Source organism: Acipenser ruthenus, chromosome 3 (genome assembly GCF_902713425.1).
Source record: "Acipenser ruthenus chromosome 3, fAciRut3.2 maternal haplotype, whole genome shotgun sequence".
Lineage (NCBI taxonomy): Eukaryota > Metazoa > Chordata > Actinopteri > Acipenseriformes > Acipenseridae > Acipenser > Acipenser ruthenus.
Genome location: NC_081191.1, coordinates 28,152,585 through 28,177,820, shown reverse-complemented (window position 1 = coordinate 28,177,820; position 25,236 = coordinate 28,152,585). Strand labels below are relative to the sequence as shown.

The 25,236-nt window shown below is 43.4% G+C and overlaps 1 protein-coding gene across 3 annotated transcripts in view; it reads left to right on the top strand.

Annotated features, from left to right (window-relative positions):
- The window catches only part of LOC117435409 (ataxin-1-like), a 170,463-nt gene that overhangs the window by 111,383 nt on the left and 33,844 nt on the right, over positions 1-25,236 (top strand). Inside the window, exon 4 of one of the 3 annotated variants that reach the window (XR_009315288.1) lies at positions 3,917-4,115. The exons of the other annotated variants lie outside the window; for them this stretch is intronic. The gene's annotated coding sequence lies outside the window, so the exon portion shown is untranslated. Of the gene's footprint in view, positions 1-3,916; positions 4,116-25,236 lie in introns of those variants that run through there. 3 annotated transcript variants of the gene reach the window in all.

Genomic DNA, 25,236 nt, shown 5'->3' with positions numbered 1-25,236 from the left:
ATTGTGTTGACATTGAAGAGCATAAGTGCAATGATGTTCTTGTTATGGCTTGCAAAAGTTTTTTTACAATTATCAATATGGCCGCCAAACCATGTGATCAAAATGTGTCATTTTCATATCACCAGTACTTTACGTGAGTCTCTATGGACATATAAAGTTTCATGACTTTAGTGTATTGCACCTTGGATTTATGCACGAATGTATGAAAATAGAGCCGTCGTGAAACAGTTATTTGCACGCCGCGGCCATGTTTTTTAGCGAAAAAGCGTGGATTTTACAAACGGTAGAAAGGACCTGGTCATGAACATGCATGCCAATGTAGGTGTCGATTGACGTTCGGGTTTAAGACAAGAAGATTGTTGAATATTTGGCGTCAATCCAGCGTAGCGGGCAAAGTAATTGTTCAATCGACCGCAATTGAACATATGTTTTTTATAGGCCATTGCTGCACTATCTGCTGCCATTGTCACAGTTCCACCTTAAGTTGTTTTTAAAGGCAAGAGTTTTGAAAAATTCCCAAAATATCCACGAGATCCAAGATGGCGGTCGAACCATGTGACTGTTTCATTTGGGGACGCCAGTCTGGTTGTCCAGCCATAGGCATCTACTTACGTATGCGTTTTCATAACTCTGTGATGATGTTTGGGCAGAAAAATAATAATAATAATAATAATAATAATAATAACTAGAGTTGCAAGCAACTTTATGGCTTCCAAGCAGTCATCGTAAATTTTATGTGCATTGGTTATTGCACTATGTAGATATTTTTTCACGGCTGTGCTATTTACCGTTCATGATAACAGCATTTTTGCAAATTGGGCAAAATTTTTATTAAATCTAAGATGGCTGCCACACCATGTGACCAATGGCTGCCATATTGACCATGGCACAACATCCCATAGTCATCTACATCTGTGTGAAATTTCGTGTATTTTGGTGCAGCATAGGCAGTTTTATAGCCAGTTGCGTATGTTGATGACTTGGAAGCCTAATAATAATGCTAATTATTATGTTTCTATTAGACCTACAATAATGTTGTTACACAATAATAAAAAAAAAAAAACATGATATTATGTATGCTATCAGTTCATAATTTCATGTTTTATAATACATATCATTCATGCCCAAGTCCACGACAATGTCTTTCCATATGTTGTCTTTTTTTTCCAAAGTCTTTCTGTAATCTTTGTTGGATTTATCATAAAGTAATTTTTGTTTGACACACACAATTAGTTTTTCCATTTTGTTCATAGAACTGCAAGAAACTTTTTTTAGAAAGTATTTCTCTTTATGTCTATGCCCAGGCCTGTCTGCAATATGGTGCTCAGCACACGTGCAGCAAGAGCAAGATACTTGCTTCAGTTGTTGTTGCTTTAAGCATCCTCAACCACAGTGTCTTGATGCCGTTTTGATGACAGCTGTTAGTCTATTCTAACAAGCAGGCTTTTCGCAGTCTCGTGTTGGTACTGACTGAGTAGTTTTGCCAGTGGCTTTTACAGGTGGCATCCCTGTATGTTGCCACCTGCGGTGGACCCAAACCGGGGCAGAGGTTACTGCACCGGTACCATCCTTGTACCGACCCGGTGCCGTTCCGGTACCATCCTTTTACCAACCCGTTGCTACAGTCAGTGACCTGGTCCTGAACCAGTACCGACTCTGTGTTAAATGCACCGTATCAACCAGGTACCAATCTGGTTCCAGCCCACTATCGACCTCAAGTCACCGGTCCAGTACCAAATGGTTGATAGCTATAAGCAGATTGAGGCAGCACCTGTACAACTGTATCGGTACATTGCATTGCTTGCTCCTTGCATCATGCCCAAGGACCCATGGTCAAGTCCTGTCTAAAATTGGGAGAAATATTCAACATTTAAAACAAAAATCTGATGTACTGGGTGGGACATAAATAATGCATTGACCTTTTCAGGTCTAGCACTTCAATCAGCAGCCATTTGTGTGTTCGTATTATTTAATCAGGCTCTTATGTGCTCTGTCAGCATGGCTACATAATTACTTTGATGTTTGGTGTGGAAATCAGAAGCTATTTTAATAGCAGAATCAGAATGTATAATTTTTTTTTTTTTTTTTTTTTTTTTTTTATCCCTGTACCTATACTGCTGGTTGTAATGTTGTTTTAGAACCAATTTTGCTTTGAAGAATACACAGTTGTCGCCCAAAACACAGCTCTCTAATTTAATTAGGAAGGTAATCAGTTTCTCAGCTGCTTAAAATATTTATAAAGGTCAAAAGCACCCATGGTGGAGTTTTGGTAAGATTCTGGAGACTGATATGGGATTTTAAGGAAAGAGTAAAAACCCCTAATAAATCAAATTACTTTCTGTTCACTGCAAAACAAAACATTTGGCTGAAAGTGTTTTTTTATTTTTATTATTTATTGTACTTGTTCAAAACACCTTGCTTTATTTATTTATGTATTTATTTAGTTACAGTAGTTGGCAAATTGCTACTTTCATCATGCGTTGCTAACATTGCCCACAGGAGTGTCATAGAGGCTGTTTAAAAAGGATCCTGTTGGATCCAGGGCTAGGCAAACTTGGCAGTGCCATTCCATGCCATTCCATTGTGTTTTATTACAGGACTTTGTTCCATCCAGCTTTGTTTATTTAATTGGTCTCCAGCTGGTTCATTTTAATTAAGGACCTGGTTGGTGGCAGTCCTGGTATGGAATGGAAGAACCAAGGTTGTCTACCCCTGTTGTGTACAGTTGTGTTGTGATAAATACAACAGTGGACTGAACTGAGCTCTAATCTGTAGCCAAGTTAAAATTCTTAGAAAAATATTGCAGGAAAACTCAGCTTTGCAAAATGCTTTTGGTTAATGTTTTTAGAAACGTTGCATAGACATTTATAACAAGCAGTAAATATAAATATAAGCCATTCTCAGTCTGCCCTTTGGACCCTTTGATATCCTATTTCCTGATTGCCATTGAGGCCATTCACCACTTAATTTCCAGTTGAACCTAGATCCCAATAATGCTGCAATTTTACTGTGCTGGCTCTACGGGCACAAATTGAAGTGAATAAATGTTATTCTAAGTTATCATGGTACTGAAATTTGTAATGTGTTACTTATATTACTGGCATATATCTGTTGCCTTCTGTGCAGTACCACTAAGGTCATACAAACTCATGCAAAATATTGGAAGTTTGTACCTATGATTTAGCAAGAATATACCCTACCTTGAGTGAAGTAATAGTCAACTGTGACCTGATGAAGGAACTGGCTGAAGCGCGTTTGTACTTTACTAATAGTTTTTACCTGTGAGAAGTTTGTGTAGAACTTGTGTAAAACCTGAAATAAGGAAAATCAGTGCTGATCAAGTCATTTATTCAAATGCTGACAAAATTTGAGACATATTCAGGAATACTCAAAAAACACACCTGTCTGTTTTTTTTTTTTTACACTTGTATTTACATCAATGAGAAAATATGTGACAATATATCACAGCAAATCTTTTCAGTATTTAGACGAGTGCAGACTGTTCACTGCAAAATGAAAGCAGGGACGACTCCCGGTGGAATTTCAACTCAAATTAAAATTGTCAAATCCTTCCACAGTTCAGTAGAGTCGTGCCGCAGTTGCAAGGTGGTTGTGACAAAGCTCTAAGCCAGTCACTCAGAAAAGATAACACCGGCTGTCTGCCATGTCTCAATTTGCTGGCACTGTATCTTTGTATGGATGCAGCTAACGTTTTACTGCTTAAAGATCCAGCCTCATAGTTATAATACTGTGCAGTTCATAATGTTGTACATGCATTCTTTTTCAATTATAAACAATTTACCTTACCTGAAAAAGCTTTCATGCTGTGTTTTGATGTTCTCTCCTTTTCCCATTTCGGAAAGACCTGCCTTCTGCTGAGTTACCTGAGCGAATAATTTGCGTGTTTTCAATGCAGGTCCCGGAAATAAAATTCCAGCCATCAAAGTGCACCTTCTTGAAATAACACAGGCTTGATTTCAAAAGACTGCAGGATTCAAGAGTTGCCTGCTCACCACAATAGAAGTAAACTGTTATTCAAATACTGCTACTGTCATTGGAGGAGATCAACACTCAGGTTAGCTTTTTTTTCTAAAATGAGTAGTAACGATATAAGTTCTTAGAATCATGTTTGTTTTAAATGTTTGCTAATTTTATAAGAATTGTGTTTTCAAGACCCGCGATCCTGACCACTGTTCTGTTTTATTTATTGTTGCCGCAATATACAAAAAGACATTCTTTAGAGTTAGTTGATATTTTAAAAATTTAAACGTGTGTTTGTAAGTCTCTCTTTTTTCTGTTATTACTGTAACATTATTATACATTAATTAATAAATAGCCTACACAAAATGCTTGATGACAGTCTGAAATGACTAGGCCTTTGGTTAGGACCAGAGTGGTCCTGGTATTTACAACTATGTACAATTTCCCTGAGCAGCATTTGTAAAAGTTATCTCTGGGGAACACTTAAGTGAGAATAATACAGGTACATCAACTGACTTTATTATCGAGGCGCACCTGCTACTACCTGACTCAATTCCAGGATTGCAGTGAAAAATATAAACATACCACCAAGCTGCAGAATAGAATTAAGTTGCCAGATAATGCTGAAAAAAAGTACTGAAAGTTATTTCAAGTGATTGGAAAAGATTAGAAACAGCACAGCAAGGTCCGGTACATTTTACAGGTATAGTTATAACTTGTATGGTGTGATACTGGCTCTTTAAGGGCTGCCTGGTGTAAATATGAAACAGATCCATTATACATCTTTCCAAGTTCTTCATAGTTTTGTTGTTGGTCCTTGTGTTTTCCAGACCTATTTCCCTGTTGACTGTTACAGGCTCACTCCCTGTGTTAGAGGTAGTAGGGCCCTATTATAGGAAACACAAGAACTGACTGACAAAATGGCATGTGCCTTAATCAAACTGGAAAAAATATATATTTTAACAGAAAAACAACAAGGGGTCTGTGAGAATGTGGTAATGTTGCTGAGAAAAAAGAACAGTTCACATTTCTTTAATATATTACATAAAACACAGAATTGATGTATGATTTCGATCTAGTTTAAGCCCAACTGAGCTTCACTGTTCTTACTGTTACCAAGGCAACAAAATGTAATATTGAGGAAATACAAGTGGTATAAATAGGGTAGCCGACAGCAGGCCATTAGATATGATTTATTTTTATATATATATAATTGTACCCTGAGAGCCAAATAAACATTAGCTGAAAAATGTGTGCACTTGACTTGAGTTTCTTCTAGTTTTACTTGAGTTCACAAAGTATTAAAGGTCATGCAATTCAATTTAATAACAATACATTCATTGAAAAGCACATTGGAAGTTAAGTGCCTGATACACAAGTGCCAGCATATAAATAGTATTTACAACAAAATCTGGTTTACCAGAAAATACAGCATCTTGTTTAATTTCAGTAATGCAGTAAAAACACTGTGTGGATTTTTTTTTCTGCAGCCTTAAATAAAACGTGTCTATATCAAGTGATGATTCTCAGGATTTGTTCTTCAAGTGTGTCCCTCAGTACCATTGAGTTTACCTCCTAAAGACCCAAAGCCTGAAAACTGTATATCAAAGCTGCTCTTTGAGCCTGTGATGCAGTTGTGGCTCCGCCCCTGAGGGCACAAAAGGACTGCGCTCACAGATCTCAGTGCTATTTTTCCTAAAGCCACCAAACTTGTACCAACACGGTGCTAAAGTCACCGAACCAGTACCAAACCGACCCGGTTCCGACCCAGTACAGTACCTGTAACGACCCGGTGCTAAAGTCACTGAACCGGTACTGACCCGGTTCTGACCTGGTGCTGAAGTAACCGACCTGGTACCAACCCGGTCCTACACAGTGCCAAAGGCACCGAACTGGCCTGGTGTTGACCAGGTTCCAAACCAGTAACCAAAACTGTCCTGAACCAGTACAGACCTGTGTTAAATACACCAAACTGGTACCGAACAGGACCCAGTATATCTTACATTGCATTGCTTGCTCCTTGCATCATGCCTGGGTTCTATCCTTGTGAAACATGTAAGGCCAGCTTGTCTATTGAAGACAAGCACAGCAGATGCTCTTCCTGCCTGGGGCCAGAGCACACCAAGGAGGCATTGTCTAATCGCAACTGCAAGTTTTGTGCCTCTTTCTCCTAATGCACGCTTGAGAAAAGGCTATCCCGCAGCTCTAAAGAGTGCTCAGCATCCCTTACTCCTGGTCAGTGCTCTTCCCTTTCACCCTGGAAAGTAGCCCAGGCAGGAAACTGTCCTCACAGTCTTCCTTCCCCTCCCCCACGGAAGAAGAAGAAGAGTCGCCGTTCCAGCCTGCTTGCCCTGCTCCCGCTGGGTCTGGAAAAAATCAGGCAGGACTGGGCCAAGGTGCTCCTAGTAATAATAATAATAATAATAATAATAATAATAATAATAATAATAATAATAAACCTTTATTTATATAGCGCAATTCATGTACAATACAATTCAAAGCGCTTTACATACAGAAGAAAAAAATACAAAAATACAATAATAAACAGTAATAAAAGAGTACAGTCATTAAAAACAGAAGTAACAATAAAACTCAGAATAAAACATAAAAATGTTATGGAAAAGCTATATTAAAAAGGTATGTTTTTAATCGAGATTTGAAGATTGCAATTGAAGGTGAATCTCTAATAAAAGGGGGTAAGGAGTTCCAGAGTTTGGGGGCATTAAAACAGAAAGCAGCCTCTCCCATCCTTTTACCATTCACCCTCGGAATACATAAAAGGCCAGCATTTGCAGATCTCAGAGTGCGTTCAGGCTGATAAGGAATTAGCATATCATTTAGATATTGTGAAGATAGTCCATTCAGTGCTTTAAAAACTAGTAATATAATTTTAAAATCAATTCTGTAATGCACAGGAAGCCAATGCAATGATGCCAACACAGGTGTAATGTGACCCCTTTTTTTTGGTCTAGTTAGCATTCTAGCTGCAGCATTTTGCAGTAGCTGTAGACGTGATATAGCATGACTTGTAAGTCCAGAGAATAAAGCATTACAGTAATCTAACCTAGAAAAAATAAAAGCATGTACTAATTTCTTTGCATCATCCAAAGACAAGAATGATCTAACTTTCGCAATGTTTCTTAAATGATAGAAGGACACTCTAGTAATGTATTTTATATGTGGTTCGAAGGAGTGCAGAATCAAAAATAACCCCCAGGTTATTCACTTCAGATTTTACATTTAATTTTAGCATACCTAGATCAATATTTGTCAAGTCCATCTGTTGATTAGAGCCTAAAAGTAAGACTTCTGTCTTATCAGAATTTAACTGTAAGAAATTCTGAGACATCCAGCTTCTAATATCGGCTAGACATTTGAAAAGAACATTGATAGCTGTTGTGTCACCTGGTTTAACAGATATATAAATCTGTGTGTCATCTGCATAGCTGTGGAAATTCACCCCATGTTTATGAATAACCTCCCCGAGAGGCAGCATGTATAAAGAAAATAACATGGGACCAAGAATGGAGCCCTGCAGAACACCACATGTAATATTAGCTAGTCCAGATGTAGATTCTCCTAAGGCAACAAAATACTTTTCATTAAATAGGATATGAACCAGTTTAGGACACTACAAGGCCCACCCATTCTCTAAGACGATTAATTAAAATCTTATGATCCATAGTATCAAAAGCAGCACTCAGATCTAAAAGGATCAGTACAGGTAGCCCCATATTGGCACAGGAGACTGATTTTCAACCGTGATGCAGCTCCTGAGCGGCCAGCCATGGAGACTGCCGACGCGCCGCAACCTGCTCAGTCAGGCATGGGGGACCTTATCCCGACCCATCGAGCCTACAGCTCAGTGTCTGGCCCCTGAACGGTTGCATTTGTGCTGTCTGGGTCCATCCAACAGGGTTATTGACACCCTACAAAATGCCAGGGCAGCGTCCACGCGTTCCCAATACGGGTACAAGTGGGGTGTTCAACCCCAAGACTTGTCCCATGGCAGTAATACTGCAATTTTTGCAGGTCCTTTTTGACGAGGGGAAATTCGCCTCTACATTTAAAGATCTATATGGCGGCTATTTCAACTAGACTCGGTCTACCCAGGAGTTCACTTCCTGGTGGGGCAATTTTTTAAAGGGGCTCGGTGGCTTCAGCCACCTATGAAGGCTAAACGTGGTGCTTAACTCGCTCATGAAGCCTCTATTTGAGCCCCCGCATTCAGCGGAGCTTACATTTTTATCATTTAAAGCAGCTTTCTTGCTCGCTGGAATGCATTCCATTCAGCCTGATCCTTACTATAAGTTAAAGCGAAAGGCAGATTAGAGTTACATTGATTGTTAATTGGTGGTGTGGGCAGACTGGGTCCGACTCCTTCTTCATTACTTTTCAATTCTTCGGGCCCGTTATTAGAACCAGTAACTCCGCCAAAACCCTCGGCGACTGGCTAATCAGGTTCATTTGTTGTCGTTACTTCATCTTTAAGGGATTTAAAACCGAAATGTGATAGTCTCTGGATGTTTTCCAGCAGGCATCTTTCACTAGCTTGCTTTTCCTTTTGTTTTTGTTTTTTCATTTTGCTGCACTGCTAAGTTTCTCCATTTGTTTTCTGTTTGTTTCTCTCTCATGCGCAAGCTCTCTCTCTCTCTCACCATCTTACTGCATGCACATGGCCAGTAAGAGACGCCAGCGTTTAGCTAGCACGATAACGGGGCAAGTGAATTGGATTTCAAACTGTAAAATAGCGATTTGTATTTATTCATTTATTTATTTTAACCTGGTCTGTTGGCCACCTCGGCAGTCCAGGACCCTGGACAAATGTCCCGGTTGTCCCCCTTAAATCCGGCCTTGATTCGTATCCCCAAACGCCACAGTGCGACCCCAACTCGTTTTTCCACTGATACCAATTTGTTTTGGCATTCCAGGAAATGTCTCAGTAAATGGCAAAGACGCATACGACTCCTTAGACATGCGTACATTTTTAATCCAGTCATTTGGAGACCACTCAAGTCGTTCTCACCAGCCTTCTGGTCAGAAGATTGCCCAAATGTTTCGATCTACTGTCATGGTACTGCAGATCGTTGCCACTGTATTTAGCAGTGCAGAAAAACCAAAACGGCGTCTCCGCTGGTTTTACAGAAAAGAGCATAGCTGTGCTTGACAAGCTTTCAATCGATTACGTACAGTACTTTCTTCCAAACGCATAAACAAAAACACAGCCTCCATATTGTCACACAAAACCTCACGATCGGCATGTAATGATGGTCCGAGTTCAGTGGTTTGTTTAAACAGGGAGTGCACTCGCTTCAGTAATGAAAGGTGTGTGTGTACAACAAACAACCGCAGCGAGTGCCTTTCGTAAATACGGTTGTCGAGCCAACTGCATTGTGTGTGTACGAAGCCTTCGTCTCTCAAAAGATTAATCTTCAGGCCAGTAATGTGTAATAACTATTGATTTCAATAAAAAATAAAAATAAAATATTAATGATGTCCCCATTTCGATAAACCCCTCACTGAAATGAAAATGAATTGTATCCTCTATCCTGGTCCCCAAATGAATACATTGTTTAACACATGTAGACAAATGTTGGTGTTTTAAAAGTGTGTTAACATGATAATCATTCAGTACATACAGTTCAGGTCAACATGGAAGAGTTGTATAAAGATTTCAAAAACATTACCAAACTGGCCTGCAACATTAATACCAAATCACGACCTTCTCAATTCTTACAGTGGGAAAGATATTACACTAAAGCAATATCCACCACAATGGGTGATTTCCTCATATTAACTAACTGCAGGGCCACAAAATATTAAGAACATAAGAACATAAGAAAGTTTACAAACGAGAGGAGGCCATTCAGCCCATCTTGCTCGTTTGGTTGTTAGTAGCTTATTGATCCCAGAATCTCATCAAGCAGCTTCTTGAAGGATCCCAGGGTGTCAGCTTCAACAACATTACTGGGGAGTTGGTTCCAGACCCTCACAATTCTCTGTGTAAAAAAGTGCCTCCTATTTTCTGTTCTGAATGCCCCTTTATCTAATCTCCATTTATGACCCCTGGTCCTTTTTTCTTTTAGCAACAAAGACATCACTAGAACTTAACCAAAGCAGCAAAACCCTGCTGTTCATAGTAACATTAACTACTTTACTATTTCACCCTGTTGTATAATTGTATATAAATCAAAGAACATTCATCTGTAATCGAAACATAAAAGCTCTATATGTTACTGTGAAAGGGATGGCTAAGTGGTGACGCCAGGCCAGATACAGGAAGAATAACACTCAGGCAGTACTGCGGTGCAAAGGCCTTTGCGCCGTTTTATTTTAACAAACACAAAAATAAAATAAAAGGTTTGAACAAAAAACACTGCTCAGAGAGCAAAATAAAAAAGATAAACAAAAAATAAATCACAAACACAAAACACAGGTCAGGCTGAGCAGATTGCTTTCACTGATCCTATGGTTATTTTAATCACTGTTTCTTTCTCCTCTCGCTCGCTCTGTTCCTCCTCTCGAACACCCACCCCTTGCAGCAAAAGTAGCAGGTCTTTTATATCATGGCCGAGGGGTTAACTGGCCATTAATTCTCTCATTACCTCTCGGCCATAGTCTGCACAGGTAGAATTATTATGCGTGACTGCCAGCTAATTCTGCTGCTTTTTGCAGCTCTTCCTTTATTATTATTTGTTTATTTAGCTGACGCCTTTATCCAAGGCGACTTACAGAGACTAGGGTGTGTGAACTGTGCATCAGCTGCAGAGTCACTTACAATTACATCTCACCCGAAAGATGGAGCACAAGGAGGATAAGTGACTTGCTCAGGGTCACACAATGAGTCAGTGGCTGAGGTGGGATTTGAACTGGGGACCTCCTGGTTACAAGCCCTTCTTCAACCACTGGACCACACAGCCTCCATCCTCCCCATCCTCTATACTCACAAACAAAAAAAATAATTTAAAAAGAAAACACCTGCAGTACCTCCTCTCTGGCCTGAGTCCAGGAGGCACTGGCGATCCCACGCTGGACACCACGTGTGGAAGGGTGGTGGCCGTAATTGGAAAACACACAGAGACGCTGGCTGAGAAGGCCAATGGTTGGAGCAAGCGACCAAAACAGGCAAGCACGGCTGAGGAAAACAGCCAGAAAAAAAATTAACAATTCTATTAAAATCTCTTGTTACGTACCCAAGGGTACGTGTGTAGTGATAGGGGAACCTTAGCCACCCCATTGTATAGTGCATAACAGCGTAGGACGGAGATCCTGAGCTGACCGGCTTAGCGGCAGTGGGGGCACTGCGTAAGCAGCACTTTATTTTGTAGTTTTATTACTGTGTTTTATTTTCCCTTTTCATTTCGCCTTTTGTTTTCATTATTATTTTGAGCACCTGTGAGTGCGCCCGCATTGAACTGTTTACCTGTGTTGGTATTCCTGTGGACCTGATTACAGTTGCCGGTATTCAGGCCACGGACAACAGTGCCCTCTGCGGACTAAAATAAATCAGTGAGAGGCGTTACAAATAAAGTTCTGTCTCCTGTGTGTCAGTGAATTATCCACCACCCTTCCACAGTTACATAACAAAAGCATGCTGAACTCATTCTCCCTCATCAGCTTCGTGTCAAATGCTTGAGACCAAACAGTGTTTCCAGTTCCACGAAACAAAACAAAACCATTCTTCATATAACTTTATTGGAATGTTTTAATTTGAATCCTAAATGTTTTGCTTGCAAAACTTTCCACAGTATTCAGCAGGCTTAATAATACACATACAAAAATCATCATCTTTTGCACTTGTTTACGTGGCAGCTTTGACTGACATTTGGCTGTCTCAATAGCCACTTAAGGTTGTTTCTTTCCTTTATCTTTGCAGTCCAAATGATGTCTCAGCCAGACCAAATAAACCTTTCACTTCCAGGATTAGAATGAATCCAGTACCGCAGGGAGCTGTGAATATTACCTATTCTCCTGTTTCCTTCAGTTCTCTAGAAGTGCAAGGAGCAAGGGAGGGTTTTTTTTCCTGTTTCCTTTCACTCTCACTATTATCATGCCAAAAAATGAGAGGAAATTATGTCTCAGTAATGTAGACCTGTGATTATTATACTGTCAACCCAGATTTTAAGCAATGCATTGTTAAATTTCAGATTGCTACAAGACTAATTAATTTCCGAATAAAATAGCAAGAGTGCCAAAGAGCCAGATTACCAAGTATTGCAGATAGTTAAATACACACTCTGTGAGCATTTACAACAACAAATACTTGAACTGTGCACTTTCACCATACTTGGCATAGTGTACATGAACCCTGTGTGATTACCTGTTATAGGATTTGGCCATCACTCAATCTGGATATTGAAAATGGGTACTTTTAGTTTCATGTACTTCCTAGTCATTTCAGCCCCCGCCCTGTACATAACACTTGTTATTTTGGCTCTGGGAGTGTGATGTACAGTACCGTGTACCGTATGTGTGTCTGCATAATGTATTAAGTGCAAATAACATTTTTTATTATTATTTTGGATCATTAAAATGCTGTCAGTTTTGCCAAAACAGATTGGAAATCTTTTTTTTTTTTTTAAAGCACTGGCACCCAGTGGCGTTTTTTTGTTCAATATGCTGAAGAATTGCCTTCTTTGGATGCATTTAACATCCTGTGACTGTAGACAAGTGGTTTAGGGTAAGGAAGAATATCAAAAGTCAGTTTTATAGCAGTGTGACAAACAGGCTATAGTGGTGACGTCAGGCCGGGAAGAACACAGGACACAGACAGGAGAAAACAAATCATTTTCGCAAAACAAATGGAGCGTTTGCCAAAACAGACAAATGAAACGAACAGACACTAACAAACAGGGCACGGACACTAAACACACAGGTATCGTGCTGGTCCTCCAGCACGATAGCAATTGTTATTTTCTTCCTTTAGTGATTTATTTATTTATTTTAATCTCATCTCTCTCTCCCTTTCTTTCGCCCTTGAATACACAACCCTGAGTGAGTGAATTGTGCAACTATTTATACAGCTGTGCTGGGATTCAATTAACAATCAATTATTCACTTGAAACTCAGCACGTGAACTAATTTGTGTAATCCCGTGCTCACATACTATTACATAGTTTATCTGCACGTGAAGTGATTGTGAAATCCCTGTGCCTGAATACAACTATATTTTAAATCGCTCGTGTTACACAGACCCATTTATATCCCGTGCACCAATACATATACACTAACATTAACACACCACACACAACATATAACACAAAAATACGCACAGGTGCGGTACACTTTGCCACATACGTCCCCCTTGTGCGCAGCACACATGGCCTCAACGCCCACCTCCCCCCTTAAAATCCCCAAAGTCTCACTCAAGTCCTGGGCCAAGAACAGGGACTTCAAGGGGTTCACCGGTGGCAATCCTGGCAGTGGCAAACTGGCAACCTTGAGCAGTAGCATGCAGGCGGCATCCCCTGGTGGAGGCGTGCAGACGTCCCCAGATGAAGCAGAGCCGGCGACCCCAGGCGAAGCAGAGCCGGCAGCGGCCCCAGGCGAAGCAGAGCTGGCAGCGACCCCAAACGAAGCAGAGCTGGCAGCAACCCCAGGCAATAACGTGCAGGCATCTCTGGGCAGCGACAGCGGGAGGGGAGCCCCTGGCCATGAAGGCGGCAGCAGAAGCTCCACTTCTCCCTGTGGTGGAGGCAGTAGAGGCAGAGGTAGCTCCTGCTCTTCTCCTGCTGGTGGTGGAGGCGGTGGAGGCAGAGGTAGCTCCGGCTCCTCTCCTCCCGGTGGTGGAGGCGGTGGAGGCAGAGGTAGCTCCGGCTCCTCTCCTCCCGGTGGTGGAGGCAGTAGAGGCAGAGGCAGAGCAGCTCCTGCTGCTCTCCCTCTGGCAGTGGAGGCAGAGGTCTCCCTCTGGCAGTGGAGGCAGAGGCAGCTCCTGCTGCTCTCCTCCTGGTGGTGGAGGTGGGACCAGCAGGCACTCTTTCTGTGCTGGTGGCGGCGGGAACGGCAAACAATCCTCCCAGGGCGGTGGAGCCAGGAACAGTGGCCCGTCTCCCTCGGGTGGTGGAGGTAGAGGCAGTTCCATGTCCTCTCCTCCAGGTGGTGGGGTTGGAAACAGCAGGCCGTCTCCCTCAGTCAGACTCAAGTCCAGCCAGTTGTCTCCCTCGGCTGCTGTGAACTGCTGCTCTCTCTCCTCCTCCTCCTGGAGGGGGCGGGGCAGCTGACCACAAAGTGGCCCCACTCCACGCAGGCAGGGCACAGGTTCTGGGCCTTGAGAGTGCCGAGGTAGGCCTCCCAGCTGTCCTCTGGTCGTCCCTCCTCCTCCTCTCTGGGACGGGGGCAGTTGATGAATGAGTGGCACCCCTCACCGCAGGAAGGGCACCAACTCACGGCCTCGACAATGCGGAAGGAGCTGTCCCAGTGGCCCCTCTTGGGCTATGGATGCTTGTGCTCCACCCACTTGGGCACTGGACCCAACGGGACATCGGACTCCTCATCCTCCATCTCCTGCTCTGGGCAGTCCTCCTCCTCATGCCCATTGGCAATGCATTGAATGCACCACCTTGGCTCCTTCTCCTTCCTCCGCACCTTTCCCCCTCTCTGCCTTTTTTCCTCACCTTCCTCTCCTGTGCCGGTTCCTCCTCCTCTAATTGGAAGGGGCAGGTAGCCACTGTGTGCCCATACACCCCGCAGACAAGGCATCAGCCTTGGTCCTCGAGGCCACCGAGGAGGTCCTCCAGCTCATTGCTGCGGTCTCCCCAGACCAAGCTTTCCATTTTTTTTTGTTTGTAATCCTCTTCTTACAAAAACCCACTTTTCAAAAATTTCCAGAAAAATACAAATGTACCCACAATATCCCTGGTCTGACACTTGGAGGCGCAGTTGTCCCGGATATGACACCATGTGTGACAAGCAGGTTGTAGTGGTGACGACAGGCCAGGAAGAATACAGGACACAGACAGGACTGCGCCGGTTTATTGTAAATCAAAGGTTTAAATAGAAAATAAAACACTTTCGCAAAACAAACGGTGCTTTGGCCAAAACAGACAAAAAAAACGAACAGACACTAACAAACAGGGCATGAACACACAAGTATCGTGCTAGCCCTCCAGCGTGAATTAATTGTGCAATCCCCGTGCCTAACTACAACTATATATTTAAAATCACTTGTGTTACACAGACCCATTTATATCCTGTGCACCAATACATACACTAACATTAACACACCACACGCAACATATAACACAAAAATACGCACAGGGGCGGGGCACTTTGCCACAAGCAGATAGTCAGAACACTACCAAATACACCTGTTGACTGCTACACAAACAGAATGTCTGTGATACAGCTGTGCCACATAAAAAATGCAACTTACATTGTTCAATATTTTTATGACGAGACAGTAAACTGACAAGACCTCAAACCCACACCCACAAATTTTAAGATAATCCACTCTGTAGTGCACCTACAGTGTGCCTTTGCTGTGACTGGAATCTATGCCTTAGCAAAGATTATGCAATCTGGGTCAGCAAACTTGCACCCTATCAAAAGGGCTTAACGTAGTTCAAAAAGGCTTTTGATCCAGGGGTGTGGTTTGCCTGCATGGGGTTCAATCCCATGTAATTCAATCGGTCTTAGTAATAGACGTGACTCAAGTCATGGAGTCCTGTAAAATTGTCATACACTATTTCCTAAATAAGCAAGCATTACTCTGTTGGAGAAATAAGTAACTTTCATGCAAAGAAAAATCCCCATATACACAGAGGATCAACTGCTGCAGGCAACTGTTTAAAACTGTTTATTTAATGTGTATTTACCTACAGAGACAGATATCTTCTAGACTGAATTCACATAGATTTTTTTTTTGCATGTGTGTAAATATAGTACATTAATATAAAATGATTAATTTATAAAAAAATACCAGAACAAGCTATTGACCCTATAGGGTCATGTAGCTAGAGGCAGCATTTAGTAACATCAGTCACACAACCTTCACACACACTCCCACTGCTAAAATATGAATGAGGTAACATATCAGGAGGTATAATAGTAATAGTGGCGGCAGCGTGCCAATGCGTGTGTAAAAGCTCTGACCTTCGGATTACCAAGAGACAGAAGGGCTTTACTCTCATTCAGTAATCCTCAGGACCACACTCTCACACAAAGACACAGCTGCCTGTTCTATTGCTGTCTTACCTAATCACCTATCCCAAGAGTGAGCTGTCATTTCCAGGGGTAGGACACAGATGAGCAAAGCATCATTTTAAAAGGCTGGGTGGCTTCTATACTGTATGTGTTCTTTATGTAGATAAAATGTAGCTCTGATGAATGAAGTCTTCCCTGGAACAGTTTAATTTCAGGGATGGCATTCTATGTATAATGTGCTGCAGTATTCTGACGTGTAAAAGGGTGTTAGGAATATTCTTAAAATTAAGGTACTTGGATTGTGGACACCTAGAGACCCCTGAGAGCTTCAATGGCGTCAGCTCTAATATGTTTCTGCCTGTTTTCAAACATGTGTTTTGGATCTCTTGTTTATAGAAAATGTCGTTCTCAAGAGTGTCCATGTACCACAGCTTTTAAAGTATTGTTATGATATTACTGGAAAAGCATTTTTCTAGCCAGACATTCTTAACATATTTCCCAGGATCTCAATGCTTTATAAGTGACAACAGTAATTTAAAAAAAGAGAGAAAATTGGATGCGTCAGCCTCAGATGGAGTTTGTTAGGTTTGTTTTTATATTCAGTCCACTACATTATAGGTGTTGCAAAAACAGGCTCCATGGCAACTGTTTCTAATAGTACAGTTTGGTCTAAGCGCTCTCATGTCACTGATGGAGAGAGGAAAAAATAATCTGAAGCTCACTTAATCCTTGTAGGGCACTAGACCAAACACAAATACTGTGTTTGCAGTCATGACTTATGGGTTCCTTGTTATTTTAGGAAGTCGTTTTCATTCAGAGTGAAATTGATCTAAATGGTTTTACATTCAAATATTTAGCATGTATTTGCAGATGGAACAATTCTTTGTAAGAAAGCTGTACAATTACGGTAAAACACCCAATAAAATAGATAACATTGCACTTTTTTGCCGTTAATTTCACTGTTAGCATGGTATGTCATGACAAAGCTCCTTTTAGCTTTTAGTACGTTTCAGCAGCACAAGTGATATGTGCTGTGTCATACGACAACTCCTGGTGGTCTGTCACATTGGATGCTCGTTGATTGGCGGGTGCTGATCGCAGAGGTTAAGGGGAGTGTTGTGTCATTGTGACCCCCTACTGGTGAGATGAGGATGTAAACTCTATATCTGCTCTTGCATATTTCACTTACAATGATCGGTGTTCTTAAATACTTTAGGCAGGAAATAAAACTTAGCCAAGTTTTAAACCCCACCTACACGAAAGCAGGATTGTAGACCACTATTTAATTCCAGTGTTTACTCTGTGTTGGTAGAAAACAAAGTAAGAGGTAAATATATGCGAATGAATTAAAGTTGGAATAAAGCATTTTTAAGAAAATTAGACAAATAGTGCATTCCTGTCTCCAACAAAATGTGAATGATGTGAAATACAGTATATGTTTGAACATATAAACCCTGTTTTTGAGCAGATTAAAATCTGAGTGTAAGAATGCTACTGCATTTGCAGTGCTATATTTTGAGTCCTTTGATTGAGTTGAGTGTATTTTGTTGAGTTTGGAACTGGTAGAGCCCTCCAGTGACCTAATTGTTTCTTAAATAGTTAGATTAGGGTGATACCATACACAGAACAAATTATTTGTTGATTCACAAGAGGATCTGCTGAAATATTCATACACAAACATGAAGGCCTCTCCTTCAGATGAGAAGTGAAAACTACTGCAAAGGTAAAGAAAGCTCCACTTTCATATCGGGATAATTCTGTTGCTCCAGAAATGTTAGCATTATATTGTTATGGTGATGTCATCGCTGAAATTGTTACAATTTGTATTTTTAAATACTGTAGTAAATGCGGATACTATATGCAAAACTATATGAAGTGATGTGTCGTAAAGAAGGTTAGTAACACACATTTTTCTGGTATTGTGTGACATGTTTGCATATGTAGTAAGTGAGGGTTTATGTGGGCCCTTCCTCATGGAGGATAATAGTTTCTTAAAGATAATTCAGTAACTTGTAGCCTTCACTTTTTTTAGGAGTTTGACAATTGTGTTTGTTTCATCCAATTTATTTTCTTCTGTAGAATCACCGTGCTACTGTACAAGATGTATTTCTCTTTCATTTCAACAAATATATTTAAAAATATACTGAAGCAGGGTAAGATGAAATGTAGCACTGCTCCCTCATAATGGATTAAGAAAGATGCAGATGTGGTTGGAGAATTGTATATCATGAAAGGATAATTGTGTGATTCCTTTAACTGTTCAGTTATACATTTGTACATAAACGTATGGTTTGGTAGTATTGCTTTGCAATATGCTTTATGTTATAAATGTTTTATAATAACATAAGAACAATACATGTTGATGAAGAAAATGAGAATATGAAACAAATGCAGTAAACCCTATAGCAGTTCTCTGTGTGATCCCCCTCTATAACACTTTGCAGTGCTCGGTTAGCACTCACATTCCCTGGGCTGCTGCACTAGACACACAGAATCATTGAGAGTGACTCGAATGGTGTCAGCTATGCACTTCAAAGATGGATAAGATGGGGAAACATTAACTTGTAAAGTTGGTTTATTAAAAGGTACTGTTGCTCGCATAACGGAATTTATATTAGCGTACAGTTATTTAGTACATGGTCAGAGTCAACCAAATTGAAGAAGGCATTAGCCAAAATGTTTCACTACCTGACTTGAGTTACTTATATGTTTTGTATTGTGTTTGAAGTTAGGAATGTTTTGGATGCCCTGCAAATTAAGTTTAAAATTGTGTTCATTAAAGGTCAGTTATAATAACTGACGAGCTGTTTCCCTCATTGACTGTCTTGGTCTGAAAGGTTGTCTGGTACAGCATGTCTGACCTAAAGTAACACCCTGACTTGGAGCAGCTTTGGGAAAAGCTTGGTGAGTCAGACCCTCTCTGCTGTTTATGAAGAATGAGATTGGAATTGACTTGTACAGCAGGAGTTCTATGTAAACACAGCAAGATGGAAAACAGTTTGATACGTTTAGCCATTCACTTCCAGAAACATGACAATTATACCTCTGATGTATTATTTTCTTTACAAATAAAAAAGGTGCTATTTTACACATTGGTCATAACAATACATGGGAGACTTCTCAGCTGTTGCTATCTGAGTGAAATCCCCAGCCGCTACGAGCTTTTCCTTCTGTTCTGATGTTTCAAATCCATCCAGAACCACTAAATACCCGGCTTGCTTCCTCAGAAGCTATTTTGTAACGTGTTCTCACAGGACAGCACGTAGGCACAGATGTGCTTTGGCAGACAGACTGTTTTCTTTTAAACAGTTTTCTGGTCCCTTTGAAGGCCCGGGTGCTTGTGCTTTAACCCACTGTGAGTCCCAAAGGGTGATGATGATTGGTCAATGTAATGAATTTCTACTGCAAAGTGCTCTTAAGATGGTAGCACACTGGTACTGATCTATACCATGGATTATTCCACTGAAACTCTATTGTGATACTATTGATACTGTATGGCCAAATACACTACTCCATAGTACCACTGTATTGATGACTCATACCATGTGTAGCTAGCCTTGAGCTACCATTGCCCCCTACTACAGACCATTGCATTACAGGGTTCGACATTAACCATGGCCCGGCGGCCTGGGGCCGGTAGAGATCGCTGTTTGGCCGGTAGTTATGAAGTACCACAGGCCAAACTGGACTGCATACATGTCAACCCCAAAGAGTTCATACCAGTGAGACCCCTGCTGAAAAACCTTGGGAATGATGAAAAACTGTAACCTAGACCACTAGATTATGTTTTGTTTTTATTTTTGGGGGGGGCTGGTGACGGATCAATATTTTTACACATGGCTGACAGCTATGCCACCTACCTAAACTTAAGGGCTATGTACACCGGGAGCGAAGCAAGCGACACCAATACTGCACGAGTACATACAATTTTTTTTAAAAAAACACAACTGTCTGCTTTTGCTCCTTTTGTGGAGACGAAATAAAATAAATACAACAAAGATATATTCTAGATACACCACTGTGACAGTCTGGCTCGCAGTGGTGTGGTGGATGACGTCACGGACCAGGAAGTAACTGACTCCAAACAGTGGATGGGCGGGTGAAACCGAGTGCAAAAGCACTCGGCGTATTTAATAATAAACAAACAACAGATTTAAACAAAATACAAACAAAAGGGCACGAGGGCCAAACGAATAAATAAACAAACAAGTAAGTGCCGTGCTGGATAATCCAGCACGTATTAGCAATTGTTTTTAAATGTTATACCTTCTCTCCGCTCCCCGTACTCTCTACTCCAACACCCCAACATCAAGTGCAGAGAGCTGCAGGTTTATATACTCTGGCCGAGGGATTAACTAGTTAGTAATTATCTTATTATCCCCCGGCCAGAGTCTGCACGCGTTTGGTAAGGATGCATGACTGTCAGCTATTTAAAGTAATCAGTAGCTGATCAGCCATGCATCCTCACGGGGTTTTTAAATAATAATAAAAGACGCGGCGCTTTTACCCGCGCCGCAAACAAAAATACAAATAATAATAAATAGGGGCGGGACACTCCGCCACACATGCCCCCCCTTGTGCGCAGCACACATGGCCCCAACGGCCACCTCCCCCCTCAGTCTTGAAGTCCCGGAAGAGGAGGAAGCAAGTTACTTCTGGGGGGTGGCCATGGTGGAATCTCTGGCACCCCCCCATTCTTCGTGGCCGGCAGTTCCCTCTTCCGGGGCTCCCGCCACACTCTATCCTGCCGCGAAAGTGCGGCTGGGGGAGCTGGTCTCCTGACCTCTCCCCCCTTCTTCATGGCCGGCAGTTCCCCTCCGTGGGGCTCCGACCACATGATCTCCAGCCGCGAAAGTGCGGCTGGGGGAGCTGGTCTCCTGACCTCCCCCCCTTTCTTCATTTCTGGCAGCTCCCTTTCATGGAGCTCCGGCCATCGTGTAGCGACCCCAGGCGAAGCAGGATCCCTGGCGACCCCAGGCAAAGCCGGACCCTCGACGACCCCAGGCGAAGCAGGATCCCTGGCGACCCCAGGCGACGGCAGCAGCAGCGGACCCTCGGAAGGCGACGGCAGCAGCAGCGGACCCTCGGAAGGCGACGGCAGCAGCAGCGGACCCTCGGAAGGCGACGGCAGCAGCAGCGGACCCTCGGAAGGCGAACTCGGGAGGGGAGCCCCTGGCCATGGAGGCGGCAGCGGGAGCTCCACTTCTCCCTCGTACCCTGTGTCCTGTGGAGAACAAAAGGCAGCCCCAGGCGATGCAGAACAGCCATCCCCAGGCAATGGCGATGGTGGGAGGGGAAAGCAGTCCTCCCACAGCGGCTGAGACGGAACCAGCAGGTATTCATCCTCTGCTGGTGGAGGTGGGAGGGGCAAGCAGTCCTCCCACGACGGTTGAGGCAGAACCAGCAGGCATTCATCCTCTGCTGGTGGAGGTGGGAGGGGCAAGCAGTCCTCCCACGACGGTGGAGGCGGAACCAGCAGGCATTCACCCTCTGCTGGTGGAGGTGGGAGGGGCAAGCAGTCCTCCCACGACGGTGGATGTGGAACCAGCAGGCATTCACCCTCTGCTGGTGGAGGTGGCGGAGGCAGAGGCAGCTCTTGCTGCTCTGCTCCTGGTGATGGTGGAGACAGAAGCAGCTCCTGCTGCCCTGCTCCTGGTGGTGGTGGAGACAGAGGCAGCTCCTGCTGCTCTGCTCCTGGTGGTGGTGGAGGCAGAGGCGATGGGGCGGATGCTGGCCACTCAGAGGGAGGCTGTGGCGGTGCTGGCTCCCTCTGCTGTGGCGGCTGGGCTGGTGTGTGCCGTGCTCCCTTCAGCAGCATAAATAGAGGCTGCTGGGGAACACCAGCATCCTGCCCTTCTCCCCCCCAGAAAAATTCAGGGGGTTGAGCCTGTAACTCCTCCCCTTCTGGCTCTTGGGACTGCAGCTTGGGTCCTAAGGCTGTGGAAGCGCAGACTTCCACCTCTTGGGCTATGGACGCACCGACTCCCCCCTCTTTGGGCTGTGGACGCACCGACTCCTCCCTCTTGGGCTGTGGACGCACCGACTCCTCCCTCTTGGGCTGTGGACGCACCGACTCCCCCCTCTTGGGCGTAGGACGTTCGGGCTCCTCCCACTCGGGCGTAGGACGTTCGGGCTCCTCCCACTCGGGCGTAGGACGGTCGGGCTCCTCCCACTCGGGCGTAGGACGGTCGGGCTCCTCCCACTCGGGCGTAGGACGGTCGGGCTCCTCCCACTCGGGCGTAGGACGGTCGGGCTCCTCCCACTCGGGCGTAGGACGGTCGGGCTCCTCCCACTCGGGCGTAGGACGTTCGGGCTCCTCCCCAGGCTGTGGAGGCGAAACCAGCAGGCATTCTCCCTCTGCTGGTGGAGACGGTAGCGATGGCTCCTCTCCCTCTGATGCTGGAGACGGTAGCGATGGCTCCTCTCCCTCTGATGCTGGAGATGGCAGCGATGGCTCCTCTCCCTCTGATGCTGGAGACGGCAGCGATGGCTCCTCTCCCTCTGGCGCTGGAGACGGCAGCGATGGCTCCTCTCCCTCTGGCGCTGGAGACGGCAGCGATGGCTCCTCTCCCTCTGGCGCTGGAGACGGCAGCGATGGCTCCTCTCCCTCTGGCGCTGGAGACGGCAGCGATGGCTCCTCTCCCTCTGGCGCTGGAGACGGCAGCGATGGCTCCTCTCCCTCTGGAGACGGCAGCGATGGCTCCTCTCCCTCTGGCGCTGGAGACGGCAGCGATGGCTCCTCTCCCTCTGGCGCTGGAGACGGCAGCGATGGCTCCTCTCCCTCTGGCGCTGGAAACGGCAGCGATGGCTCCTCTCCCTCTGCTGGTGGAGACGGTAGTGATGGCTCCTCTCCCTTTTGTGCTGGAGATGGCAGCAGCAGGGTCTCTCCCATATCCGCAGCCAGGTAGTTGAACACCATGGCTGCGATGTCTGGGAGGGAAGCTGGGTGGTGTTGCTGTTCCCAGGCCTCCCAGCGCTCCCCATCTCTTGCCCACAGGAGGTTGATCACTGCAGGGAGGGCTTCCTCATAATCCCTCCCCGGCTCCACCAGCCAGTCCCAGACTCCCTCAGAGGAGAGTGCATTCGTCCTCTTTGGAGGATGCAGGTCCTCCCTCACTGGACGCTCTGGCTCCTCTTTCTCCTGCCATGGAGGGGGTTGGTCGGGTGCTACGTGACCCACCTCCCCAACAGCGAAGCACCACTCCTCACCTTTCAAGCAGGTGGGGCAGACGTCCAGCATGGTTGAGCTACAGTGGGACCTGCGACCGGCCCCACGCTGCTGTAGCTGCTGCTTCCTCCGTCCGCTTCTTCCCATATTTTTTTTTTTTTTTTTTTTTTTTTTTTTTTTTTTTTCCCCAAAAACACACAAAAACACTTTGGAAAAAAAAAAACGAAAAAACGAGCTTTTCTTTCCTGGTCCGGCTATTGGAGGCGTTTGTTTTGTCCCACGCAGGACACCATATGTGACAGTCTGGCTCGCAGTGGTGTGGTGGATGACGTCACGGACCAGGAAGTAACTGACTCCAAACAGTGGATGGGCGGGTGAAACCGAGTGCAAAAGCACTCGGCGTATTTAATAATAAACAAACAACAGATTTAAACAAAATACAAACAAAAGGGCACGAGGGCCAAACGAATAAATAAACAAACAAGTAAGTGCCGTGCTGGATAATCCAGCACGTATTAGCAATTGTTTTTAAATGTTATACCTTCTCTCCGCTCCCCGTACTCTCTACTCCAACACCCCAACATCAAGTGCAGAGAGCTGCAGGTTTATATACTCTGGCCGAGGGATTAACTAGTTAGTAATTATCTTATTATCCCCCGGCCAGAGTCTGCACGCGTTTGGTAAGGATGCATGACTGTCAGCTATTTAAAGTAATCAGTAGCTGATCAGCCATGCATCCTCACGGGGTTTTTAAATAATAATAAAAGACGCGGCGCTTTTACCCGCGCCGCAAACAAAAATACAAATAATAATAAATAGGGGCGGGACACTCCGCCACAACCACACACTAAAAAAATGTCATTTAACAGTGAATGTTTATGTCATCTGGTTTAACATGTAAATCATTCAAAAAGAATACATCTACACATATTTATTTTTAATATACTTTTAATACTTACATGTTAAATGTACAAAAAGCCAGATTTAAAAAAAATAGATCTGCTATTACCATTTAAACATATGGTATACACACAATCAGAATGATTAAACGAATAATCCATAAGATTGTTTGTTTTATTTTTGAATGGCGCTAACACACAACCTAATACATTACTCTGCTATTAACTTGCCGAGCAGGGTGATGCAGTTTTGTACTTACTATTGGAACAGCTAAAATTGTATCCGGGCCAGTAAAAACACTACCTCAGTGACCCAAGAGGCCAGTAGTAAAACATCTAAATGTAGAGCCCTGCATTAACTTTGCAGTCTGAAGTATATATATAATGTTTATGTAACAACTATTACTATTCACAGAGCCAGACCTGTTAACAACATTTTTAAGGGTATTTTTATATCAGATTTGTGTACGTTTGTGTGCAGTGTTTTTTGGAGACCGTGGCTAAACTGTAGTGGCATGCTTCTTGATTAGGCTCTTCAGGCAAGATGTTGTTTAATGTTCAATTTAGTGTGAATATACAAAGTGTATGATGACTGCGACTGTTTAGGGAGTTGATGGAACAAAATCTGTTAACGAGAGGCCATGTTTATACTGTAGAATTTTAAACCAAAACAAACAAAGATATATTTGGAATATACATTTCCAGTAATCTGCTGCAGTTTACATGTGTCAAACATATATGGTTTCCATTTCACAAAATAATTTTAGGTAACAGACTCAGGGTTGCAACACACACTTTTCTGTAAACACAAAACACACACTTTTCTGTTACGCAAGATACATAAGTCCTTACTTCTTTTTTCCTTAATCTCACACATAAAAAAACAATGAATATTCAAAGTGCTAATTAGTTCTCAAGGTCCCATATATAGCAAAATACTATATTTATGTCAATGTTTTTCTACAGACATAACCTCAAATTAGGTTTTTAACTAATATGTGGATCACTACTGTCAGATATCATGTCATACACGGTTTCCAGAGGGAA